Source organism: Elgaria multicarinata, chromosome 14 (assembly GCF_023053635.1).
Source record: "Elgaria multicarinata webbii isolate HBS135686 ecotype San Diego chromosome 14, rElgMul1.1.pri, whole genome shotgun sequence".
Classification (NCBI taxonomy): domain Eukaryota; kingdom Metazoa; phylum Chordata; class Lepidosauria; order Squamata; family Anguidae; genus Elgaria; species Elgaria multicarinata.
The window spans coordinates 2,936,986-2,964,447 of NC_086184.1; positions in this window are offsets into that span (position 1 = coordinate 2,936,986).

Genomic DNA, 27,462 nt, shown 5'->3' on the forward strand with positions numbered 1-27,462 from the left:
AGTCTGGTCACTCTGTTGTGTGTGTGTGTGTGTGTGTGTGTTGGGGTGCTAACCCAGGGGTGTTAAGTCTCTTTCTGCCTGAAGGCCAAATTCAAATTCAGAGAAGTTTGTTGGGCCCCATCCCAGGGGTAGGCAGGGCCCGAAGCAAATGTGGGCAGTTTCAAAATTACCTGAAATACCACAATTACCAGCATATTTTAGCTGAAAGCTCTTAGGGCACCATCCAATGCTAACCCATAACATAAAGAGTGCCATGCTGGATCACACCGAGGGTCCATCTAGTCCTGCACTGTGCCTGAGTAGACAGGGAAAAAAGTCCTACAATTCTATGTGTATTACGACAGAAAAAAAGTCCTGTAATCCTATGCATGTTTAGACAGGAAAAAATCCTGTAATCCCATGCATGTTTCGTAATCCTACGCATGTTTAGAGAGGAAAAAGTCCTGTAATCCCATGCATGTTTAGTAATCCTATGCATGTTTAGACAGGAAAAAGTCCTGTAATCCCATGCATGTTTAGACAGGAAAAAGTCCTGTAATCCCATGCATGTTTAGACAGGAAAAAGTACTGTAATCTCATGCATGTTTAGACAGGAAAAAGTACTGTAATCCTATGCATGTTTAGACAGGAAAAAGTCCTGTAATCCCGTGCATGTTTAGACAGGAAAAAGTCCTGTAATCCCATGCATGTTTAGACAGGAAAAAGTCCTGTAATCCCATGCATGTTTAGACAGGAAAAAGTCCTGTAATCTCATGCATGTTTAGACAGGAAAAAGTCCTGTAATCCCGTGCATGTTTAGACAGGAAAAAGTCCTGTAATCCCGTGCATGTTTAGACAGGAAAAAGTCCTGTAATCTCATGCATGTTTAGACAGGAAAAAGTCCTGTAATCCCATGCATGTTTAGACAGGAAAAAGTCCTGTAATCCTATGCATGTTTAGACAGGAAAAAGTACTGTAATCCTATGCATGTTTAGACAGGAAAAAGTCCTGTAATCCCATGCATGTTTAGACAGGAAAAAGTCCTGTAATCCCATGCATGTTTAGACAGGAAAAAGTCCTGTAATCCCATGCATGTTTAGACAGGAAAAATTGTCCTGAGGTTCAACACCTCTGCCTTAATCCTTACTCTCCAATTGCCCTCATGTCCCAAGGACACTCCATCTTTCCCAGTTCCTGCACCCCACCCCACCCATTTTTGCCTTTGGAAGGTTCCTTTTAGTTAGTGTTAGAGATCTCCCCAAAAGAAAGGAATTGCATTGTCAAATAAGAGGATCAAAACGGACAGAGACTTGAATAACATTTGCATACGCTTATATATCTCCGTTGATGCACAATGAGAAATAATTACTGTCCTTGAAAGAGAACTACCGTGGACCTTAACATCATGGAGAAGAGAAAGATTCGGAAGGAAAGACAGATCACAACTTATCTCTGGCTAGGGATGTCGGACAAATCCGGTTACGCCGTGGAACTCATGGCACTTTGGCCGGGTCGGCCTCCTGGGCTCCGTTCCGACGGCCAGCTGCCCTGACTCGGTCCTCGGCAAGTCAGGCCAGCTGGTGGATCTTCCATCTTCACACAAACCTCCCTCCAGTCCAGCCTGGACAGTGGGGGATCTCCAAGCTGGAGTTGGCACCAGTGGGGAGAAAAGGGACGTTTGCGCGGAGTGTTGCACCACGGCTCTGACTTCCTTCCCTGCGGCTGCCACCAGGACGGCTGCTGCCACGCAACTCTTCCTCTCTCCCTGCTGGGGCCGAGAGCCCTCACCCTCTGGGCTGCCGCTGGGGCTGGCAGAGAGAGAGAGGGAGGGGGCCGTGCGGCAGCAACAGTGGCAACAGGGAGGAAGGGCTGGTGGGGACTTTATCGGATGGTGGAGTATCGAAAATTCCTATTCCTGCAAATTACGGTTGTAATTTGTGCAAATTACGGATGTAATTTGAGCAATTTGCACAAATTGTGGCCATAATTTGCAGAAATTGGAACTTATTGGTAGGGAGATCCAATAAAGTTCCAGGATTAAGGAAAGTTCCTAGATTTGGGGAACAAACACTTGCCCCAACATGGCTTGCAAAGTCAAGACGAGTTGGGGCCAACAGCGGGAATCCATCGGCCCCCAAAAGGCCTGGATTTACCTGCGATGGACATCCCTGTTTGGGCCAGGTGACTTCTGTGCCCGCTCAGTCGGCTGTCCAAGTGGATGGGAGCCCCCTGCCGAATTCCCTCCATAGGATTCTTGATCTTGCAGCCCTTCAAACCGTGAAAGCTTTCAAATCAGTGGAGGAGAGGGCTGTTGCAGGATGGGTGCATTACGCTGCAAACAGTTGGCACTGAAAAGCAACGATTTGTAATCAGGGGAGGCTCCTTGGCTCGGTGGCAGAGCCTGTGCTTTGCACGCAGAAGGCCCCAGGTTCGACCCCCGGCAGCAGGTAGAACAGGAAAAGTCCTGCCCTAAACCTTGCATCATCCTTGCTGCCAGTCCATGTCAAGTCTGGGCCAGATGGGCCCAGGGTCGGACTCGGCGTAAGACAACTTCCTGTGTTCCTAGGGCGCAGGGCTCATTGATCCTTGGCGTTAAATGCCTGTCCTTCCTCACGTCTGCGAAATGTTGGGGAGACATCGATGCCTCTTGATAAAAGACTTGATTCCCGTAGCGCTGAAGGGCACGCCGTTGGAAAACAAAATGCGCTTTCTGCAAAATGCCAAGGGGGAATTCATCACTGCCAGCATACCACCACCGCTCTTTTAGAAAGCCGGTCCAGGAACGTACTTAAAACTGCGAGCTGGATTAAGGAGGAGAATTTTGGGTTTTGATTCCTGCATATTTAGCACCCTACCCTTTTGGATGCAGGCCGGATTTCTCACTTGGCACACAACCCTCCCCGCTAGTTAGAAACCAGTCCTGCACTCTCTTCTCTGCTAGAGATATTTTATCTGCTCTTTTGAGACACTTGCTAGAAATTTAAATACCACACTATAAGGCAAATATTCCAAGGGGGAATGATATTGGAGGTACAGTGTTATTATGGCTTCAGTCCTTTCTGGAGTCCTTTCTAGAGGGGCAAATACAAAAGGTTGTGTGCAGGACCTCTGCTCCATCTCATGGCCATTGGTCGGCTTCATCTTGTCCCATATGTCTTTTAAGATCTACATGAAACAACTCGAAGGAGTCATCCAGCAGTTTGGGCAAACAGGGATCCTCAATTTTTTTTAAGACAGTACATCCATTTGGAATTTTGAGGGAGTGTTGTGGGCACTGTCACAAAATGGCTGCCATGGGGGAGGGCCTTCCCATTCACAAAATTCCTGACACCACTGGCATGGCCATTCACAAAATGCCAATTTGTTGTGTTGTTTTGTATACTTATATGGTATTTGTATTACCGTATTTCTTCGATTCTAAGACGCTATCGATTGTAAGACGCACACTAATTTCAGTACCACCAACAGAAAAAAAGCTTTGATTCTAAGGAATAATAAATGCACCCGCGATTCTAAAATGCACCCTGTTTTTAGAGATGTTTATATGGGGAAAAAAGTGCGTCTTAGAATCAAAAAAATACGGTATATTTTTATTGTAGCTCCTGATGAAGGATCTTGGCATCAAAAACGTCGAGCTTTTTTGAACCTTTTTAATAAAAATCTTAATTTTTGGACAATACCATAAAAGACTCTTTATCCTACACAGCACCAGAGCCAGAGTCTCTCTTTTCATACCAGATAGTGGTGCTTTTTCTCCTTCCCCCCCCCCTCAATTTCCCAGAAAGCAAACTGGTGAGACTAAAAGAAAAGTAGCTTGCTCAAGAGCCCAATTACAAGGCAGAAGTGGAGTCAGAGTTCCAAAACGCAACACCACTCTTGCCTGCTCCAACGCCCATTTCACAGAAGGCAAAGCAAGGCAGAAACGAAACTGCGATCCTTTGCTTAGATCTTGGCCGGATCTACACTACTGTTATAAAGCGCTTTAAAGCAATAGTGTAGATCTGGCCCAGGGCTAACCCCGGTCAAATTACACCCCACGCGTCCTCTGCAAACCGCTTTAAAGATGTGACACTCTGAGGCAGCCCAAGTGCCCTGGAAGTGCCCTGGAAACAGCTGAGCCTCTAAAGAGTTAAGCAGACAGCCAACGACTCGGATTTCTTCAACTAACACTCCAAAGTCTCCCTCCCCCTCTCCTCCACTCCCCCCCCCCCGGCCATCTAAGCAGAGCTGGCACTTGGAGAAAGTTTCACAAATCCAGAGGCTGCAACGGGCCGCCTTCCGTTTTTCAGGGGGAGGAAGGCAAATCCCAGTTAATTGAGGAAACAGAACCCTTCCCACTGCCTCGCTCGCTGCCTCCGCTGAGCGGCCTGCTCAGTTTTCCGAACGGCAGACATTATGAAAATAAAATGAAAATTAATTTCGGTCCACCCCTGGAGTAATTTACGACACATTCCAGCTGGTGGGAAGCTTTCTCTCTCCAGCCAGTCACAAACCTGGGGTGCTGCGTATCGCCACTAGCGAAACACAACACCGCAGAAGCACACCTGATCACCAGGGGCAAAAGCACATCCTTCACTCTTTTAAAGAGAAACCACAAGGTCATTCCCGTTCTTAAGAGGGCAAAGAGAAAGGCCAACGAGGCCTTCTTCAGCTCCAAGCTGTTTTCTGCCATATTTCTTCTGGGCAGGGTGTGTGTGTGTGTGTGTGTGTGTGTGTATGTTGGACGAGGGTGAATATTTATTTTCTTTTTATCCCGCCTATTCTACAGAATGTTCTGGGCAGCACACATGGCCCTGGCTCCATTTATCCTCACAACAATCTTGTGAGGTAGGCCAGGTTGAGAGATACCAAACTGGCTCAAGGTAACCCAGGGGGCTCTGTGGCTGTGAAGGGATTTAAACTCGGGTCTCCCCTTTCCTAGCCCGACACTCTAACTGCTACACTGTACTGCCAAACTGCGTACTAAAAACAGAGAAGGGATTGTAAGAACAAAGTTTAAAAACAAAAACGGCAACTGGATTCTGCAATGCTGGATTGGGGGGGGGGACACACCAAGGCAGAATAAAAGGCAGGGCCCTTAGCTAATGTTTCAGTCACCTTTTCCTCCTCCAGGCCTCTGCTTCTTGATATACATTATTTTGTCTGGCTTGGCTGCCTTTAAACTAATTTCAGATCCTTTTGACCACAGGGTTCGCTTTCTGACACACCTCTGTGAAGCAGAGATGTCAACGTTGCTAGTAAGGAAACCCACCCACCCCATAGTCCTTCCCACAAGCCCCCCCCCCTTTCTCCTCCAACTGAGGAGGAAGTCAGGAAAGAGCTTCCAGTCTATTACAACAGCAGTTGGGCAAGACTTTCAGCCTTTCCTCTTACTTTTCTAAAACACACACAAAAACTTGTGCCATTGCACACAATGCAAAAGAAATCTGTGAAACCGCACTTCTCAGCTGTCCGCAAGAAGCAAATGGAAAGTCACTTAATGGGGCTCCCACCTTAAAGCTGCCGGGCCGATTTCCCTCGTCATGGGGGGAAGGAGGAAACGCATGATGCCAAGAACGCATGAGGACAGCCTCTCGGCTGCACGGCGGCACAAGAAAAGGCAAAAACGGCTCACACTGTCGTGATGACGAACGTTTCTGTCCCACGCATCCTCCAGAATTCTCCTGGCAGTCCTTTCGCTTTTCACAACAATCCTGCAAGGTAGTCAGCCAGGCAATCTGCCTGCCTGCTTTTGTCATCTCATGGCTACCAGGCCCAGAGAGACAGACGCAAAGTGAGGTGTCGCTAGCAGTGCGCGCGCACTTGCAAAGGCATGCCCCCGTGATTGTGCCTGGAGGAAGGGGTCTTCTTGAAATTAGAATACGTACGTTTGCCAAACATCCAAGACCCCACCTTGAATGCCGCTTTCCAACCCACAGAAAGGAGGGTTTAAGCCATGCCAACGTCATCGCACCAATGGCAGAGTTTGACCCCAGATCATGTATGCAGTGCCCCTGAGCATGTACAGAGTGTATCTGCCCCCCATCACCAAATACCTGCAATAGATAGGTCTGTTAAAGTCTCCACCTTTTGTGGAAAGAAGTTACTTCAAAGAAATCAAGAACCGTGCAGTCAGGTGGGTTCTGCCAGAATAAATTGGGGACAGGAGAGATGTTTCTTCAGTAGTCACGGGGAAATTTATTCAGGCTTATGAGCCACCACGAGTGTCAGGAGTCCCGTGGTCTTCCAGATGTTGCCAAACTCCAACTCCCATCAGCCCCCACCAGCTAGTCAAGGATGATGCGGCAACATCTGGAGGACCACAGCAAACACGCACAGGCCTGGGACGCGGCCGGATTCCCCAGCCGCCTCCTCCTCCGCCTCTTCCTCTGTCTCTTCCAGGGCAAGATCTACACAATCACTTTGGGGGCGCCCGCAAGCGCCTTCAGTACGCTGTGTAGATTCGCCCCTATTTGAAGGACTCACTCTATAGTTCCCACTGGAGTTGAAGCCACACTAGTGAATCACACCATACTGAAGCCTGCTGCAATTGCAATTAGAAACACTGTCCTGGTGTCTGCAGAGGCGCTGGCCTCTTGCCCTACATCACACCCTCCGCTGGAGGCTTTTTTTTTTTTTAAGATGCAAAGCAACCTTTGCTCCCCCCCCCCACTTCCTGGCAGCAGAGTTTGGTATGGATACAGCCAGGGGGTCATTCACAAGATCAAGTTTAACACCCACCCACTTCACTCACTATTGCTGCTCTTTTGTTTACACGTTCACAGTACATAGGCAGAAAGACCCTTCAAGAAGGAAGAATTTCTCCGCTTGTCCCCCCAAATAATAATAATTTCAAAGGCACTGGTGTGACTATTCTGTGTTATTAAGGGTTGCAAGAAGACAACTGTATTATGTCATCTGGAATGCGGGAAACCACTTGCCTACCACATGCTGCCCCAGAGATGTGAATGAAAGAGTAATTCAGGCTACCATCTGCTGCACATTCACACACTGAACAGAGCAGGGTTGACTTCTGAGCAAACACGCACAGGCCTGCCCTGCGTTAGGCGTGTTAAAACCACTGGCCGGGTACAACCTATTTGAAGGACTCACTCTAGAGTTCCCACTGGAGTCGAAGTCACACTAGCGACTATCACGGACTTGATTTGGAAATATGAAAAACCCGCCGACGCTCACATCACCACAGTCTTACTGAGCACAACAGGTGCTGGCGCATGAACCTGAGGCTTGTTCCTCAAAACCTTCCCTCCGCCATCCCCACCTTAGGTCTAGGGCAGCTGCCAATGGTTGTCTACTCTGTACGAGCTCAAAAGCAAGGTTCTCTTCTTTAGCATGATAAAGGAAAACAAAAACATTCTGGGTGGGGGTTGGGGAATCAGGCCTGCCTCCAATTAAGTCTCCCACTGTGTCCGACCAACTTCAAGTTGAAGCACATGAAATGCATTCAGGCGCTAAGGAGTTGCACTGGGTTTGCCTGGGTTCCTGATGTCTCTTCCCAAGCAAAGCATGTGGTTCCTTAAAATTCAGCCACAAGCTAGCAGGAAAGAGCAGAAGGGTTAAATAAAAGAGAGAGAGAGAGAGAAGGAACATCCCTAGATCAAAGGCAGCTTCTCTGCTCAGCAGATGATCAGAACTTTCTTCACTTTTTTTTAATATATTTTTTACAGATGAATCCAGAAGATGGGGGGGGGGAGAGGAGCCATTAACTCCTTACCTACCAGGGTCCTCAGATGCCGGGTGTCACTGAATGGCGGGGTGAGGGGGGGGAGAGATGGAAGGGGGCCCTTAGCATCTCTGAGCACCCCCTTTCCTGGTCAGTTTGACAACACATGGGACCCCCTCCTGGTACCCAACATTAGAAGCCTGAGTAGCCTTCTAAGATGCACGCGGACATTGCAGAGGGAAAGGCGGACGGGTTATTATTCTGCTTTTTGCAGAGGTCTGAGAGATGACACAAATAGCTAGAATACTTCAGGGGCCAGACTAACCCCTTGCTACTTTTTTAACTCCTGCAATCTCTCCCTCCCTCCCTCCCTCCCTCTCTCTCTCTCTCTCTCTCTCTCTCTGGTCTCCCGGCTTGCCTGGCAGGCTGAATGAAACCGTTCAAGGGACTGCACAGAACCACTTCTTTTCCCTCACCCTGCTTGCCAAAATACTGATGCAATTTTATTTTACTTTTCTTTTTTTTAAAAAAAAAAACACAAAACTTCTTTTTGCAGAATGACTCCAAAAAAATAAAGAGAGAGAGAGAGAGAGAGGGAGGGAGGAAGAGAATAAAGATTAACACACCAGAAATTGGGGCAGGGGAGCCAGAAAGTCTGAGAGAACAGAACCCCAAATCTCCTGCGGAACTGGAGGAGAAGGGAAGAGTCCAACCTTCATCTCTTACTGTATTCTCTCTCTCGCTCTCATTCTCTCTCTCGCTCTCTCACACAGCCCTTTAACTGCATCAGAGACAAAAGGAAGCCGGCTTACCTCATTCTAGAGTTACTGGACGTTGCCGGGGTGGCTCCTTTGGAAGGCTGAGTGCAAGGGGGGAGAGGGGGCGCGCGCGTACAGACAGGCAAATCCGGCAAAGCGCCTTTGCGCGCTGCAGTAACTTAGTAATCTGCGGATAAAAAGAGAAAACGTTTCACACTGACCACGGAGGGAGCCTCTCTTCGCAGGCAGCACACGCCTCCTCTTCGCAGCTGCACCAGCCAGTAGCAAACAGAAGTCAAGGCTCCAGGAGGAGAAGGAGAAGAAGGAAGGAGGGCGACCTAAAGAGCGGAGCAGACGGCGCGTTCCCTGGTTGAGAAGAAATGATGGGGAGGAAGCCCAGGGATGGCGGAGCACAAGACGGGGTGGGTGGGTCGGGGGCGCTCGGTTGGGCCTTGGGGGCGAAGCTGGGGGCTCTGCAGCCCATCGGGGCCTCAAATGACCTCCCAGAGAGCAGCAGGTGATGAGGGAAGGGCCTTAGCTCAGCGTTAGAGACCCTACATTGCATGCAGAAGGTCGCAGGTTCAATCTCCGGCATCTCCAGGTGGGGCTGGCAAAAACGCCTGGCTGCCAGTCCGTGTCGGCAATACTAGGTATAACATAGTGGGTATCAGAAATAAACTCCATCATGCATTGAGCGAAATGCAAAACCGCACACGCACACACACGCACACACACACACACACACACAATATATGGCAAATAGTTGTGTTGTTCTCACAAATCAGGAATGTTGAAGCAGTTTTAAAGCATGGAGAGAAATGTTAGTGGTGTGCTTTAAAACTGAAACAATACGCATGGCCAGCTAACTCCTCCTCCTCCTCCTCTCCCCCCCCCCGCCCCAAAACATAAAATCATTGTCCAGGATCTAAAATGTCCTAGTTCCAGTACTGGCCCATGAAAATATTTCCAAACACTTTTTGTAAACCGTCCAGAGAGCTTCGGCTATGGGGCAGTATATAAATGTAATAAATAAAATAAATAAATTTGCAGAATAGCTACTGGTGGGGTCAAAAGAGGGGAGTTTAAATATATAGGGACAGGATTTTTTTTTTTTTTTTTTTTTTAGTTAGGGGGTCTCTGGGATTGCGAGTCCAAAACCTTTTCTTTTCTTCTTCTCCTAGATGCAGTACCGAGAGGGATAAGAGAAATTGAAAGGGGACCCAATAAGGTGTGAGTCCCAGAACCCTCTTTTCAGGACTCAGCTTGGGGAAGTGCCTCTTGAGCATGTGCAGAGGGCCCTGCCTTCGCCTCCACTGGGCCACCAGTCTTCTGGGATTAAAAAGAAGGCCTTAGAGTTCAAGTGTGAGAAAGGGCAGGAGGAGAATAGAAAGAAAAGCTTTCAGTCATGTTTTGTAGAAACTAAAGCCACTCAAGCCATCCACATCGCTTCTTCCCTCTGTCTTTATTCATTCTTTTCTCTTATCACACATCTACCTGTTCACCAAGTCCCTGTACAATCATTTCTTACCAAATCCACCCAGCCCGACTGTGCCCAACTGGCAACGTGTTGCCAAGAGGTCCTCTAATCTGTAATGTGTTTATTCATTACTTATCTGACAGTATTTGGAATCTGGTGGGGCTGCCTGTCAGCCCCAAGAATGGATTCTGTCACTTTAGATGAGAGATAGACAGGTGCAAGATGCCAAAATAAAATAAAATAAAAACCACCCCAAACACCACCCCTCTCCTCTTATCAAATCTCAGCCACAGCTTTAATTAAAAACCCTGCAGCTACAAACAATCAGATAACGAGCTGCATTTTAAATCGCACCCCTGTTTCTCCCCCAAATGATCTCCATCACTTGGCAACGTTTCCAAACTCCTGGCAGGACACAGAAAAAGCACCCAACGGGTTGATTACAGTGTCAGGATGATAAAGGCATTCCATATCCTGCAGATCAATCCACAAATGAAATGTGTGTGTGGTTATTCCAGGTTTGCAACAGTGCTCGTGTCTCCACTGTGTGTGTGTGTGTGTGTGCATGTGCTGTTAGATCAGAACATTCAAGCAGGTAGTCCTCAGTGAGAAGACAGCATAACCAAATCAGATTTATGTAAACAGTGAACATCTTTAACGGAGAAGCTTTGACATTAGAAAGCTTTCAACGTTTTGAATCACTTAGCTGTGCCTATAAAGGATGTAATTTTACCTCTTCTGTAACTATCCGAACATGGTGACTTAATCAGGATTGCACCCCTGCCCCCATGCTGAGTTTCTTTCATGGCTCTGTGGAATTGCCCTAGAATCTGTTTTAACCCAGGACTGAGCCCTAGAACATTATAGGAAAAAAGAGTGCCTCTGGGCATATTCAGAGTGCATTTCCCATCATTACGAGTAACCACAGCTAGCTTCCCACGCATCGAAGTTGTCACTTTCAGTAACTCAAGTTTTAAAAGTGAACCACATCCCTCTCTCAATTTACAGCAAGATAAAGTGAGAATGTGGTGTGGTGTGGGGGGGAACACACACACCATATGGCCTCTTTGCACAAAACTACAGTGTGTTTGGCTGAAACAATACCCTGCTTGGGCTTTGCAGTGAGAAAAGGAAGAGGAAGATTAGTAGGTGGAAGGTACCCCTTTCCTGGTGGAAGGAGTGATGCAGGACATTTGAAACCCCCATACGGGGCAATATGAATCTCCCTAGGATGTGACCAAATTCCTTTTCAAATGCTGGTTATTTATGTAACTCCATAAATGTAGACAGTCATTTGCCATCTAATCTTGAAAATCAAGTGGAATTTCAATAAAAGTCTTAGACAGGATAAAGATCCCAGCCAAGCGGTTCAAAGGAGGGGACAGCTCCCTCTACGCCTATATGCTTGTTCCCAGAGATAACCGCTCCATATGATTCGGAGATGAGGGCCTGGCTTTCGCCGTCTGTAATTGCAGGGCTAATAGGACGACTTTTTTGCTTTGTTTGTAATAAAAATGCATGCGGTTTATAACAGCTCACATTTCACCTCTCGTTTTGCAAGCCTGCAAAGCAACTCAGCATTGCTGAGCTGTGGTGTCATCTCAAAGGACAACCCAAACTCAGCCGCTGTGCAACCAAAGCTCCCTGTGCAAAATGGCCCTTGGTGCTGTGGGCAGCCCCCTGCCGTCTGGCACATCTCCTCCTCCTAACCCCATTGCGAGTTAACCCAACATACCCTCACTCAAGCTTCTCTCGCACAACCAGCAGAGGAGGGGGTAAAGTGGTGTCAGAATGCTCCTCCATTCAGGAGGGGAGGAAATTAGCTCTACATGTAGAAGTCAGGGACAAAGACAGAAAGGAAAGCTACAGCCATTCTCTCCTGCACATGCTTCTATTCTCTCTTCAGGTGGGCATTTATTAATTTCAACACGGACGAGCATTCAATAAGGAGAGCCCCTCTAAATTACCCGATGCACATTTTATGCACCTCCCAACCTACTTTTTCTGCTGCTTTTCCTCTCTTTTTTTGGGGGGCCACAGTTCTTTTTGAGTGAGAATTATGACATCATTTGGGTAGAGAACACAGCAAGGGCCCACCTCTGGGAACCAGCCCTGCGCAAATCAAAAGGAAACTGACGGTCCCCTTTCGGAGGATGCAAAAGCTCTCATCAAGTAGGTTTTGCTCAGGTTGAAGTTTCTGAACCCTCATCATATAACACCAACTCTGGCCCGCTTGCATTGGCTGCCTATACGTTTCCGAGCCCAATTTAAGGTGCTGGTTTTAACCTATAAAGCCTTACACGGCTTGGGACAACAATACCAGACGGAACGCCTCTCCCGACGTGAACCTACCCGTACAGCGCGCTCAACATCTAAGGTCCTCCTCCGAGTGCCTACTCAGAGGGAAGCTCGGAGGATGGCAACATGGGAGAGGGCCTTTTCGGTGGTGGCCCCTCAATTATGGAATGATCACATTGTTATCTTTTCAGCACCAGGTCAAGACTTTTCTCTTCTTCCAAGCAGTTAACAACATGTGCTGAGTTTGTTTGTTTTTAACTGACCCCAGAACAGTAGTTTTAAATGGATATTGCTGTTTTTATGCTTTTGATGGTTTTAAATTTCCATATATTTGTTTTTCATGTTCACTGTTTTTAACTTTTGTAAACCGCCCAGAGAGCTTCGGCTATGGGGCGGTATATAAATGCAATAAAATAAATAAATAAATAAATAAATGAAGAGCAACCCCATAACAATGAATTACAGTAGTCCGGTCTAGAAGTCGCTGGTGCATCAATGTCAGTCATCACTTCACATGTCAATGGTCTGTCACCTAGACCAACCAGGAAGCCCTTGGGAGGAGCCCTGGCAATGTCACAGTTCCCAAGAAAGTCTGGCCCAGATGTTGAGAATTCCTGCTTTGGGGGAAAGCTGCCAAGTGCTAGGGCCGAGTGCTGGCAAAGTTCAGCCCCCCGTCGTTTGTGCCCCAAGCACAGGGAGGTGGGGAGCACAAATCGAGAGTCAAAATGCATCCCTTGGCAACAACTCTCTGTCATTTATTTATTTAGCCCCCGTTCTGGTGTTCAGAGCAGTGCGCGGCAGGAAATACAGCAAAACACGACAAACTCAACAAACAACAAACACCAACAAGAAGAAAAACAGGCAGTGGAACCAAAGGCCAAGCAGAACAGATGCATTTTTGCCACCTTCTCATAGGCCAGCAAACAGATGGGATTATCATGAAAGAAATGTTCTAGAGGGTTGAAGAAGATACAGATTCACAGAAAATGTGCATATAGAATCATAGAATAGTAGAGTTGGAAGGGGTCTATAAGCCATCAAGTCCAGCTCCCTGCTCAATGCAGGAATCCACCCTAAAGCATCCTTGACAGATGGTTGTCCAGCTGCCTCTTGAAGGCCTCTCGTGTGGGAGAGCCCACAACCTCCCTAGGTAACTGATTCCATTGTTGTACTGCTCTAACAGTCAGGAAGTTTTTCCTGATGTCGAGCCGGAATCTGGCTTCCTGTCACTTGAGCCCGTTATTCCGTGTCCTGCACTCTGGGAGGATCGAGAAGAGATCCTGGCCCTCCTCTGTGTGACAACCTTTTAAGTATTTGAAGAGGGCTATCACGTCTCCCCTCAATCTCCTCTTCTCCAGGCTAAACATGCCCAGTTCTTTCAGCCTCTCTTCATAGGGCTTTGTTTCCAGACCCCCTGATCATCCTGGTTGTCCTTCTCTAGACACGCTCCAGCTTGTCTGCGTCCTTCTTGAAGTGTGGAGCCCACAACTGGACACAATACTCTAGATGAGGCCTAACCAGGACCAAATGTTTTTTTAAATACATAAATGGAAATTTGGAAATAACTATTGCCATTTAAATAGGAATAGCATGCATCTTATCATAACGGGGAAGGTTGCATCCAGGTCGCCAGGTGCTGGCTCAGTCTGCTGTCCAGGTGCTGAGCACTGTTAGGCAGTTGCAAAACACCTTCTGCTCTCCCTCCTTATAGTCTTTTCAGCTGGTCTTAGACTGGACAGCCCTTCCAATAGAGGACTGTCCTTTGTAAAGTAGGACACATGGTCATCCTAATCTCAGTGTCTGTGTGTGTTCTCCACAGCCTTGGGGCCACTGTTGTGAAGGCCGTGCTACCTGCCTCAGCTATTTTCACTTTGTATTGAGTTTGAATTTAGAACTGGCAAAAGGAGTCAGTATGAATCAGCCTTCCCCAAGCTAGAGCCCTCCAGATATGCTACACTACATAGGGTGACCCTATGGAAAAGAGGACAGGGCTCCTGTATCTTTAACAGTTGTACAGAAAAGGGAATTTCAGCAGGTGTCATTGGTATGCATGAAATTCCCTCTTCATCGCAACAGTTAAAGCTGCAGGAGCCCTGCCCTCTTTTGTATCTGGTCACTCTAGTGATACAGGAGCCCTGTTCTCCTTTCCATATAGTCCTGCTAATGCTACAACTCCCAACATCCCCAGCCAATGTGGTTAGAGTACTGCGTCTCTTAGAGCTTTATGGGATGCAAGTGTCATGGGGTTGATTCTCTGCAATCAGCCTGGCATGTTAGGACAAACCTTAGACCAAGAAGACTTTGTCTTTCTCTCTCTCCCTCTCTGCACATACAACACAATGGTGCTAAAAGACACATTCCATTTGAAATCCCATCTCTTACTTTGTTTTGTTTAAAATTTTTAAACAAAACAAAAATAAAGCCCCAGTTTGGATTTTAAAAATCACCCCTCCGTCTCCCCCCCTCTCTCCTCCCCCACCTGATGAGCAGTGTCCTAACTCTGGGACGGTGAGCTGTTTGCACAATCCTGGAGCTAATATAGATGTGGCATCTCTTTTCCAGCTTCTCAGAAGACATTCAATATGGGAATCCTGTTAATGAAAGGAAAACAGTGCAAGGCTGAGGAGCAGAGGCCTGGGGTGTGGTAATTCAAGAAGGCTGGGCTGCCGGCATGAATGGAACCTTTCACTGTGGTCCAGAGAAAGCCAGTGGCACACAGACCTGTGGAATTCAAAGACTCCTGTGCATCCAAAACCAGGGAGCAGAATGCCTTAACATGCCACAAAGAAGAAGACGGCTACAGAACTTTCCTTTAATTAGCGGGCCCAGCCCTTTGCGGTAGGCAAGCTGGCCCACATCAGCTCACGGTGCCGTTGCCGGAGATGAAAGCGCACGGCACAGGTCTCCGTTGACAAATCGACAATGGTGTCGACAAATTGAGAAAGAGTTGGGCGAAAGCTACAAAGAAGGCCGAGCCTCTACGGGGGAAAGGTGGACGCAGCCTGCCCCACTGAGGATTTGTCCCCAAAGAGGAAATGTATCACCCCAACAAGAGGACAAAAGGGGACCCTGATTCGCATAAAATTTGCATGGGCAGATATAAATGTGTAGATGCAATCTCAGGGCATCTCACCATAACGTGGAAGACTCTGACCAGGTGCCCTCTGTGCCTTGGTCCGTCAAGGGCCTTTGGCTTTTCCTTCAGATCCTTTTTTTTTTAATCTTTCAACTGGATTTTGACAGGACAGGACCTCAAATAGAGGGAGAGGGCAAAAGAGGGCAACTGGCTGCCCTCCAGATGTGTTGAACTACAATAGCTGGCAGGGGGATGCTGAGAGTTGTAACTTAACACATCTGGCGGGAGGCAAATGAAAGATGGGAAGATTTTGGCCTCAAAAGAAGATCCAGGGGGCATTTTTCAGATACTTAAGAGCCCAAGAAGAAAAGCTGGGGCAATCATAGAATCATAGAATAGCAGAGTTGGAAGGGGCCTACAAGGCCATCGAGTCCAACCCCCTGCTCAATGCAGGAATCCACCCTAAAGCATCCCTGACAGATGGTTGTCCAGCTGCCTCTTGAAGGCCTCTAGTGTGGGATTGCCCACCACCTCCCTAGGCAACTGGTTCCATTGTCGTACTGCTCTAACAGTCAGGAAGTTTTTCCTGATGTCCAGCTGGAATCTGGCTTCCTTTAACTTGTGCCCAGTATTCCGTGTCCTGCACTCTGGGAGGATCGTGAAGAGATCCTGGCCCTCCTCTGTGTGACAACCTTTCAAATATTTGAAGAGTGCTATCCTGTCTCCCCACAATCTTCTCTTCTCCAGGCTAAACAGGCCCAGTTCTTTCAGTCTCTCTTCATAGGGCTTCGTTTCCAGACCCCTGATCATCCTGGTTGCCCTCCTCTGAACACGCTCCAGCTTGTCTGCCTCTTCCACCGAAAATGTGACAAGCAGCTTTGGAGATAAACTACAAGGAGATGAAAGATTCATGCATAGGGGCCAATCTATTCCCCAGAGCCAGGTTTTTGAAAGGGCTAAATGAAGCCGCTGAGCCCCCCCCCCACACACACACACAATTCAGGATGGGGCTGCAGCACTGAAGGAAGCAGGGGTTTAAATCCCCCTGCCATTTTCCTGTTCCAAATCAGCCCACAGGGCAACACTCAGAGTTACTCCTATGGCTGCTGCAAGTCGGTGCCTTTCTACAGCAGTGGAATGAGCAGGTTGCAAGGGTGACGAGGAAGAGCAAGTCCAGGACGTCTGTTGCCAGTGGGCCCCTGCTGGGTCCTTGGCCGTGCCCCACCACGCCTACCCTTGAATTCCAGCTGTACACATGGATTCACGCTTCAGCCCTGTGCTTGCTTTGCTGTCCGCTTCAAGTAGATCCAGGCTGGATCTACACTACTGCTTTAAAGCGCTTTATAACAGTTTTGAAAACGGTATATGGAGTGTGTCCTGGGCCCCAACAGTTCTCAAGACTGTTATAAAGTGCTTTAAAGCAGTAGTGTAGATCCTGCCCCAGTCCTTCTTCTGGTTGGAATGAATGGGGAAGCCCATCCGCCTAAGAACTGTGGGTGTGCATCAGAACTATTGAAGATGCGTTACATGGAGTCAGACCCCTGGTCCAGTTATAGTTGTTCTCTTTACTCCGCCTAGCAATGTCTTCACTGGTTGAGTTCCATTATTATTATTATTATTATTATTATTATTATTATTATTATCATCATCATCATCATCATCATCATCATCATCATCATCATCATCCTGCCTTTGCTGGGCCTCAAGGTGGTCTTACAAAGTTTAAAATATACATGGGGGGGGAGGGAAACAAAACCATAAACAATTAAAAAATACACAACAAAATTAACATAGATGGAGGGCTGGATTATTCTCCAAAGGCCTGCTGGAACAAAAAAGTTTTAGCCTGCTTCCGAAAGGCCAACAAGGAGGGAGCCAGCCTAGCTTCCCCGGGAAGAGAGTTCCAGAGCACCGGAGCAGCCACCGAGAAGGCCCTCTCCCATGTTCCCACCAAGCGTGCCTGTGAAGATGATGGGACTGAAAGAAGGGCTTCTCCAGAAGATCTCAAAGCACGGGCAGGCTCATAAGGGAGAATATGGTCTTTCACATAACCTGGACCCGAGCCGTATAGTCATATAGCCATATGAATTGCCCCAGGCTTTTAACTTGCTAGAGACTCAAATGATATTTGCAGACTACTATCCTTTGAACTGGCAAGGCTGGGACGGAGTGACTAGAAGATGGGGTACCGAAGCTCAGGCCTAGAGGCCAAATTTGGCCAGTGTGGGGTCCCAATCTGTCCCTCTGGGATTTCCCAGAACGCTACAGCCCCTCCCCCCATATCGCCAGGTGGCTTTTGCTTTCCTCACTCCTGACCATCTATTGTTTGGTGGGTTTCCCAGCTATGGCCCGACTTCTTCCCCATTCCAGGAAGTTGAAATGCCTCCCTTAAAGCTGAGCTACTGGTGGTAAGAGCCCAAGGCATAACTCCTGGCAATCTTTGAGATGACTTCAATAGGTCTAGTATTTTACTGGGATTGTTTTGAGCTGTTTAAATCGTTTCAAATTTTGTATATTGAAATGTTTATTTTGGATCTGTGGTTTGTGATTTTGTGAATGGTTGTGAGCCACCCAGAGAGCTTTGGCAACTGGGCAGTAAACTAAAGCTGCCATCATCATCATCATCATCATCATCATCATCATCATCATCACAACCATAATCATAAATGTTGGTTTTTTGTTTTGCTATTTCAGGCCCAGGGATAATCTCTCGGAGCGCACGCTGGTTGCCAATATGCTGTCAATGCCTACAAGGATTTTCCAGAAACAAATCTGTGTATGTGTACATTTTTCTGATCTGGAATTCTACCGGCCAGGCAGGGCCGGCGCCAGATTATATTGCGCCCTAGGCAGGCGCGTTCTGAAGCCGCTGCCCCCCGCTCGCTCACTCACCACCCCCTCACTCGCCTGCCCGCTCGCTCGCTCGCTCACTCACTGCTCCCCCCGCCCACTCGCCCGCCCACCCCTCCACCACCCCCGCCTGCTCGCCGCTCCGGCTCCCTCATCGTTCACACGCTCCGTCTCCCCCCATTGCTCGCCCGCCGCCCCCGCTCGCTCACTCACCGCTACGGCTCCCCCCTTGCTCGCCCACTCACCGCCTGCTCCCTCCCGCTCCTGGCTTTGAAGCCAGGATGCTAGGGTTGGGGGGCGGGGCAGAGGCTTTGAAGCGGTGCGCCTGGAAGTGGCTTCCTGGCGCGCCGCCCTGAAGCCTCCGCCTCCAACCCCAGCATCCTGGTTTCGAAGGAGCCAGGACGCTGGGGTTGGGCGGAGGCTGGGGCGGCGGCTTTGGAACAGCACACCCGGAAGCCGCTCTAGGAGAGCAGCTTCCGGGTACGCTGCTTGGCGCCCTCGTTTGCTTGGCGCTCTAGGCGGCCGCCTGAGTTGCTTCTATGGCAGCACCGGGCCTGCGGCCAGGATAGGTACAATGAATGGATATCATTCCACATGAAGAAGAAAATGCCTCATTCCCAAAATTGAGAAAAAGAAAACTGCTGCCTTTATTCCCCCCAACCCCCATAATTCCATCTCCAAGGGATAACTAACAGTTACTTTTCCGCTGGCACCGTGCAGTTTATGAAATGGCCTGGTCCTTCAGCAGTCTTGCATCTGAGTGGACGTCTTGATACTTGCCTTCACATATATTGTATTAAGGCACCCGCTAAAACAACTGACTCATTATACCTCTTGGTCATATTGTGAACAAAGTCATTCTTTTAGGCATGCCTTCCTGTGTACACTTTTAAAAAATATAAACAGCTCACACAGAGACACACAGATTCCCCCCCCCCTCTTCACTCTTTTGCTTTCTATATATACCGCACACACTCTCCAACCCCCAGCTGAGGCATGAATAGCTACAGTGTACCGGATAGGTTTTTACAGTTGCTCTCAAAATGTTTGCAGGAAAAGAGGTGTGTGAAGGAAGGAATAAAGATCCCTTTAGATTCTCTCCTTTGCTCCCCCATCTCTGATTTATACTCCATCCCAAATAAATAAATAAATAAATAAATATTATTATTGTTTCTTAATAGACATGTACAGAAATGAATCATAGGCTCCTAGAAGAGTAGAGTTGGAAGGGGTCTATGAGGCCATCGAGTCCAACCCCCTGCTCAATGCAGAAATCCACCCTAAAGCATCCCTGACAGATGGTTGTCCAGCTGCCTCTTGAAGGCCTCTAGTGTGGGAGAGCCCACCACCTCCATAGCTCATTAGTTCCATGAATAGCAAATGATTCAGTATTGTTACTGCAATGCAGACAAAAAATGACATCTTGTTTTGCCTTTGAGAGGAAAATAATCCCTTGAAAATCAGCAGTATCCTTACTGTGCCAAAGTAAAGCTGAAAAAAGATATTGGATACAGACAGGTTAGTCCTAACCTATTATGGATTTCAGTGGGTCTGCTTATTTATTTATTTATTTATTTATTTATTTATTACATTTCTATACCGCCCAATAGCCGGAGCTCTCTGGGCGGTTCACAAAAATTAAAAACATTCAAAGTATAAAACAATAGTATAAAACCATAATATAAAATACAATAAAAAAGCTCAACCAGATAAAAACAGCAGCAATGCAAAATTACAAATTTAAAACATCAAGTTAAAATGTATTTATAGATTGTTAAAATGCTGGGAGAATAAAAAGGTCTTCACCTGGCGTCTAAAAGCATATAACATAGGTGCCAAGCGAACCTCCTTAGGGAGCTCATTCCACAGCCGGGGTGCCACAGCAGAGAAGGCCCTCCTCCTGGTAGCCACCTGCCTCACTTCCTTTGGCAGGGGCTCGCGGAGAAGGACCCCTGAGGATGACCTTAGGGTCTGGGCAGGTACATACGGGAGGAGGCGTTCCTTCAAATAAACTGGCCCCAAGCCGTTTAGGGCTTTAAATGTTAATACCAGCACTTTGAATCGGGCCCGGACCTGGACTGGCAGCCAATGAAGCTGGAAAAGGACTGGCATGATGTGGTCTCGTCGGCCAGTCCCTGTTAGTAAGCGTGCTGCCCTGTTTTGTACCAGTTGAAGTTTCCAGACCGTTTTCAAAGGCAGCCCCACGTATAATGCATTGCAGTAATCCAAACGAGAGGTTATCATTTAAGTATGAATAAGTCTCAATGCCCCCCCCCCCACAATCAACTGATTAATTGGTGCAACTCATTCATTCATCCCTTGAAGTTGTGTTCACATGAATTGTGTCAGGTGAACATCTCTGGGGGTGGTGTTCCAAAATTGAGTTGCCACCGTGGAAAAGGCCATCTCCATGGTGGGGGCATTCAGAGAAGGACCTCTGTGGGTAATCATAGGGTTCTAGCAGGTACTGTATGTACGGAGGGGGACGTTCCTTCATGTAGCCTGGCTTTGCACTGCAGAGGCCATAATAAGACTGCTGGAGAAACACTGGTCCAGATCTACACCAAGCAGGGTACAACACTTTAAAAATGGTTTGAAAACGGTATACATAATGTGTCCTGGGCCTGAACAGTTGTCAAAACCAGCTGAATATGAGCCAACAGTGCGATATGGCTGCAAGAAAGGCAAATGCTATTTTGGGCTGCATTAATAGAGGTATAGCTTCCAAATCATGTGAGGTACTGGTTCCTCTCTATTTGGCCCTGGTTAGGCCTTATCTAGATTATTGCATCCAGTTTTGGGCAACACACTTCAAGAAGGAGGCAGACAAACTGGAGCGTGTTCAGAGGAGGGCAACCAGGATGATCAGGGGTCTGGAAACAAAGCCCTATGAAGAGAGACTGAAAGAACTGGGCATGTTTAGCCTGGAGAAGAGAAGATTGAGGGGAGACATGAGAGCACACTTCAAATACTTTAAAGGTTGTCCCACAGAGGAGGGCCAGGATCTCTTCTCGATCCTCCCAGAGTGCAGGACACGGATTAACGGGCTCAAGTTACAGGAAGCCAGATTCCGGCTCGACATCAGGAAAAACTTCCTGACTGTTAGAGCAGTACGACAATGGAACCAGTTACCTAGGGAGGTTGTGGGCTCTCCCACACTCGAGGCCTTCAAGAGGCAGCTGGACAACCATCTGTCAGGGATGCTTTAGGGTGGATTCCTGCATTGAGTAGGGGGTTGGACTCAGTGGCCTCAGGGGTCCCTTCCAACTCCACTATTCTATGGTTCTATGATTCTATAAACCGTTATAAGCAGCAGTGCAGACCCTGCCCTGGAATCTCATAATTGACAATGCATTGCTGGAAAGGAGGATGTAAGGGACCACAAAAAAGCCACACAGCCTGGGCAGGGGAAGGTCATTACTAACCAAGCCACGTGTGGCAGAGCAAGTGATATATCAGGACACGGAGCGCTGCAATCCCAACTGTCACTCACCGCTCACTGTGTTGCCCCGGAGCGCCAATTTAACACCCATTTTAGCACACGGAGGCCAAGAGGGTAGAAACTCTGCGTGATCTTTGACCTCTCAAGAAGTGTGTCTCCTTTTTCTCGGAGGGCAGCGGGCGCGTAGCTTGTTTAAATAAAAGGCAGAGGGTGGAAAGGTCACTCCCGAAGCCTCGTGGAGTAAGCGCGCTAGAAACCTTAAAGGGGAATAGCTTTCATTCACAGTCAATAGTTAAATACCCGGCCATGTCAAACCTTGCAGGAAGATAGGGTCGCTTTGTGCCGTGAGATTTCCAGTTCAGCTAGACACACATAGATGGCATTATGTTTAGCTGGCCCCAGATTTGGGGCATAATATTTTTTTTAGCTCTGGACTAAATATTTTTAACATATGCAAACATGCATGACTGAAGCAGCTCCAGAATCCAAGGCGCAGCGACTCTGCTGGCCGTTCAGGACGGAACAATGTCCGCTTTCTTCTCCTGACGCAGCGCGTCCCTTCAGAGACGATAAACTTTGGCACTTTCAAGCAAATGAGGGAGATGGCGGGGGGGTGAGGTGGAGGTGGGGTGGAAATGCAGGAAGGTTTTTTCAGGCTCACTTTATATAACAAAATGCATCATAGGGAGAAAGGAGACGACATTCCGCCAAATTGTGGAATGGACGGAAACAGTGGCACATGCCCGGCGCATTTTGACTGAGAGGAAGCGGGCCAGATTCTAAACAAACCGAAAGATGCCAGCTTGAAGGAATGGAACATAAAATCCTCTCGTACATAGGTTGCCAGCCACAAACAGGCGTAGGTACTCACACACGTCCAGTTCTGGGCTCCACAATTCAAGAAGGACGCAGACAAGCTGGAACGTGTTCAGAGGAGGGCAACCAGGATGATCAGGGGTCTGGAAACAAAGCCCTATGAAGAGAGACTGAAAGAACTGGGCATGTTGAGCCTGGAGAAGAGGAGATTGAGGGGAGACATGAGAGCACTCTTCAAATATTTGAAAGGGTGTCACACAGAGGAGGGCCAGGATCTCTTCTTGATCCTCCCAGAGTGCAGGACACGGAATAACGGGCACAAGTTAAAGGAAGCCAGATTCCGGCTGGACATCAGGAAAAACTTCCTGACTGTTAGAGCAGTGTGACAATGGAATCAGTTACCTAGGGAGGTGGTGGGCTCTCCCACACTCGAGGCCTTCAAGAGGCAGCTGGACAAGCATCTGTCGGGGATGCTTTAGGGTGGATTCCTGCATTGAGCAGGGGGTTGGACTCGATGGCCTTGTAGGCCCCTTTCAACTCTGCTATTCTATGATTCTATGATTCTGTGATAGGGGAGGAACAGCAGCTCACTGGTGGAACACATGCTTTGCGTGCAGAAGGCCCCAGGTCTGTCCAAATTCCAGTTGGAGAAAAAAATCAGGTGCTGCAAAAGGCTTCTCTCTGGCTGGGATCTTGGGAGCTTGTCAGAGTAGACCAGTCTTCTGCAACGTGATGCCCTCCAAATGTATTGGAATACAACTCCCATCTTCCCCAGGTAGCATGACCAACAGGGTTAAGGACAGCCATGATGAATCAGGCCTAAGACTTAACTAGTGCAGTGTTGCCTTCTCACAATGGACAACCAGATGCCCCAATAGGAAGTCCATAAGCAGACTGGAGATAATATAAAGCCATCATAACTAGTAGCCATTGATAGCCTTCTCCTCCATGAACTTGTCGAATTCCCTTCTAAAGCCATCCAAGTTGGTGGCCATCACTACATCTTGTTGTACTGAAATCCATAGTTTATGTACTGGGTGAAGAAGCAGCCCATTCCTTTTTATCTGTCCTGAATTTCCCATCATTCAGCTCCATGGAATGACATCTGGTTCTAGAAGTTGTGGTAGCCAGTTCCATACATCAATTACATGTTGAATGAAGAATTACTTCTTTCTTGTCTGTCTTGAATGTACTGTCCATCAGCTGGGGAAAGGAATGAGATGGCACTCTGGGTAGGCCTTTCTCCTTCTTCCATAATACTAGAACCCAATGGGGTCATCCCATGAAGCTGATTGGAGGGAGATTCAGGACAAATCAGAGTATGTCTTCACACAGCACATAGTTAAACTATGGAATTTGCTACCACCAATTTGGATAGCTTTAAAAGGGGGTTGGATAAATTCCTGGGGGAGAAGCTATCAATGGCTACTAGCCCTGATGGCTATGTGCTACCTCCAGTATCCGGGGCACTAAGCCTATACGCACCAGTTGCTGGGGAACATGGTTGGGAGGGTGCTATTGCACCATGTCCTGCTTTGTTGGTCCCTGGTCGACAGCTGCTTGGCCACTGTGTAAACAGACTGCTGGATTAGATGGACCCTCGGTCTGATCCAGCATGACACTTCTGATTTGACAACACTTTCATTTTTCAGGCAGTATGTCTATATTTCATGAAATAATAATAATAATAATAATAATAATAATAATAATAATAATAATAATAATAATTTGTATCCTGCCTTTTGCCCAATGCTTGGCCTCAAGGTGGCCTTACAAAGTTTAAAACATACATGGGGGGGCATAGTTTAAAATACACAACAAAATTATAAGACATTAACATAGATGGAGGGCCAGATTATTCTCCAAAGCCCTGCTGGAACAAAAAAGTTTTAGCCTGCTTCCGAAAGCCCATCAAGGAGGGAGCCAGCCTAGCTTCCCCGGGAAGAGAGTTCTAGAGCACTGGAGCAGCCACCGAGAAGGCCCTCTCCCATGTTCCCACCAAGCGTGCCTGTGAAGAAGGTGGGACTGAAAGAAGGGCCTCTCCAGAAGATCTCAAAGCGCGGGCAGGTTCATAAGGGAGAATACGGTCTTTCAGATAACCTGGACCCAAGCCGTATAGTCATATAGCCATATGAATTGCCCCAGGCTTTTAACTTGCTAGAGACTCAAATGATATTTGCAGACTATTTACATGCACAGATAAAAGTCATGGACCCTTCCAGTCTTTGGAAGGATTCGTGTTTGGTATTCTCAAAGTCCCAAACCCAGCCATGAAATCTTAAGGATGACATAATAAGCAGTCCGGCCTGCTGCTTGCTGATGGTTGGCATTCCCAGAAAGACATGTTTACTGCCTGTAGCTATGCCAGGAATGTTACATTCAACATCCAGCCTCTTGCCAAGACTTTGTCCGCTGCAACAGGAGAAGGCGCTCCTTGGCATCACGGTTTTATCACATGCAGCCCAGTCAGATGCCACAGACAGGACGCATTTCAGATGGGTATCAACATGGCTTGGGTGTTGAGTTGCATCAGTGTTGCCCATCACAGCCTCTCTTGAGAATGACTGTTGGTCTGATAACAGCCAAGACAATCGCACATTTATTTAGGGAGGTTTTGGGTGGGTGGGTCGGTAGAAATGCAATTCCAGGGCCTCTGGACTGGATATGATACGCTGAGACATACATTAAAAAGCTGTAGCGAAGCCTAGGGACACTGCCAGTTTAGGGTTAGCTTGCCTTCACCATGATGGGGAATCCCAGCTACGATTACAAATGGATGGGTGGGGGATTTTGGTTTGGGGGGATTTTCCCAAAAGAACTTGCCAAAAATGCACACATTTGTTCATAAATGGGATGTAAAGAGCTTTAGATTAAAAAAAATTAAATCAGATGTGGGAGAAAGTGAAACTGATTTTTCCATCCAGGTAGAGGGCTCTGGATGGTTATAACTCTTCAAAATCCAGTATGGAATGCCTTTGCATTCAACAGGATTCAACCCCTTTCAATAAATTAGGGTCACCTGCTTGTTGTTGTTTTTCCAGGCAGGCACCTCATTTTTAACAGGTACAAGACAGGCAGGCACAAGATGGTCCTCTCCATGTGAAAATAGCTGTAGCAATTGAATCCAGCCGGTGCACCTGGGTGAGAATTTAATTTTAGTTCAGTTTACCAAAATTCACACATTTCTTCATACATAGGACAGAAAGAACTTGAGGTTGTTGGTTTTTTTAAAAAAAAATCAATGTGGGAGAAAGTGAAAGTGACAAATGTGTCCACCCCCTCAGCCAAGCGTTGGCATAACGAGCAATAGATGAGAGAGAGAGAACAAGGTATATTATCGTTCGTGACATGTTATTTGGTTCGTTTGAATGGGGGAAAGTGTACATTTCAAATAGGAAATTGCACACATTTTTCAAAAGTACACACTTTCCACCCCCACCCCCCATTGACTAAAGCATAAAAATACTTTAATATATATATATATATATATGCACATTTCACAGGGCAAATCAGTAGGGTAAAACTAACCTGTCTTACCATGGTCTAAAACCACATTTTTTCAAATGCAATTGCAATTTCTCGAATGTGTGAGCATTTTTCAAAAGAAACGTGCTCCCATTTGCCTTCAGGTTTTCAAAGGGGGCAAGTTTGGATGATTTGCAAACAGAAATGGAATTTTTGTACATCCCTACCGGAGGACCAACTCAATGCCAGCCTTACTTGGGTCATGGCTAGACCAGGCCTATATCCCAGGATTGTCCTGGGATCATCCCTGTACATCCAAATGACACACAGGGGATCCCAGGAGCCGGCAAGGACGACCCCTCCATTTGCCTGGGATAATCCTTAGGTCTAGCTAAGGCCTTAGGCTGTTACGAAGCCAGTCAGACTGTAGTCTTGATGTTGGGAATGTTAGCTCCCATGACAGTTGACTGTGTCTTTAACAAAGAGAGTTGGTCAAAGATAGTCTTGGGGAGGGGGGTAGCTTTTTCTGTGGTCTTCCTCGGCCTCTGCTGCATCAGGCTGTCTTAACTATCATGGAAGTGTTCAGTTGTGGCTCATTGCATACAAATACCTACTTCTTTGATTTGCTTGCTGTGTTTCCTTGTATGGGAAAGCCTGAGAACCAGCAAAGCGGTGGGGGCAGCAGCGTGCCCCTTGCCCTTTGCAATTCCTTTGGCTGACAATTCCCAGCCCCTTGGATTCCTGCCCCTGTGGTACATTTGTGCTCCACCGCCTTTCTGCCCCCCTCACCCCCGGAGATCTGTCAATGGAGTCAGAATGACATGTTTACGCCTGCTACTTTGCTTAACCACAATATCACTGTCTGGTCTCAGCACTGTTGTGACTATTTTTTTGTGGCGGAGAAGAGCAAACGCCCGGTATCATCTTGCCTCCTCCTTTTGATTTTAGGCAGGAGAACTATTCTGACTCCCCACCCACCCCAAAAAAGTCAACTCAAAGCACCGATGTGTATGTCTGTTTTATTATTGGCCTGCAAAGAAAAGAACTTAATTCACCCTTTCTCATTTCCAAAACGATCAACCAAAGGAATGATCTCTAACGTATCATGGCCAAGGGTCTTTGGAACACACATGGGGCTACAGTTTCAAACAAGGTAGGAGTTTATAAATGCACAAGTGACATTTACAATGCGGCTAGAATTATTGCAGAGTCACTGTTGCATAGCACAACGGTGGAATTTGGGCAAGCCCAGAAGTCTGGAATATATATTTATTGATTTGAAAGATTGCTATTCCGATTTTGAGAAAGAGCTGTCATGGCCAGCTACTGATGCAAATTTTAAAAACTCAACAATGAACAATGAACCATCAAGTATGTAAATCGCAGAAAAAAGTACCCAACAATAAAAGCTGCTATAAAGGAGGTCAACAGGAAGGATATAACAAAGAGTTTTTTTGGCACCTTAAAGTGGATGCATGAAGGGCAATCCTAAATCCACAGGCATAGAGAGACAGAGAGATAGAGAGATAGTGGGCGCATCTACACCAAGCAGATATTCCACTACGAAAGTGTAATTATGTAAAAGCAAACTAATTACAGAGGCAACTAACTAGGCAGTGTTGATGTTAACACAAACTT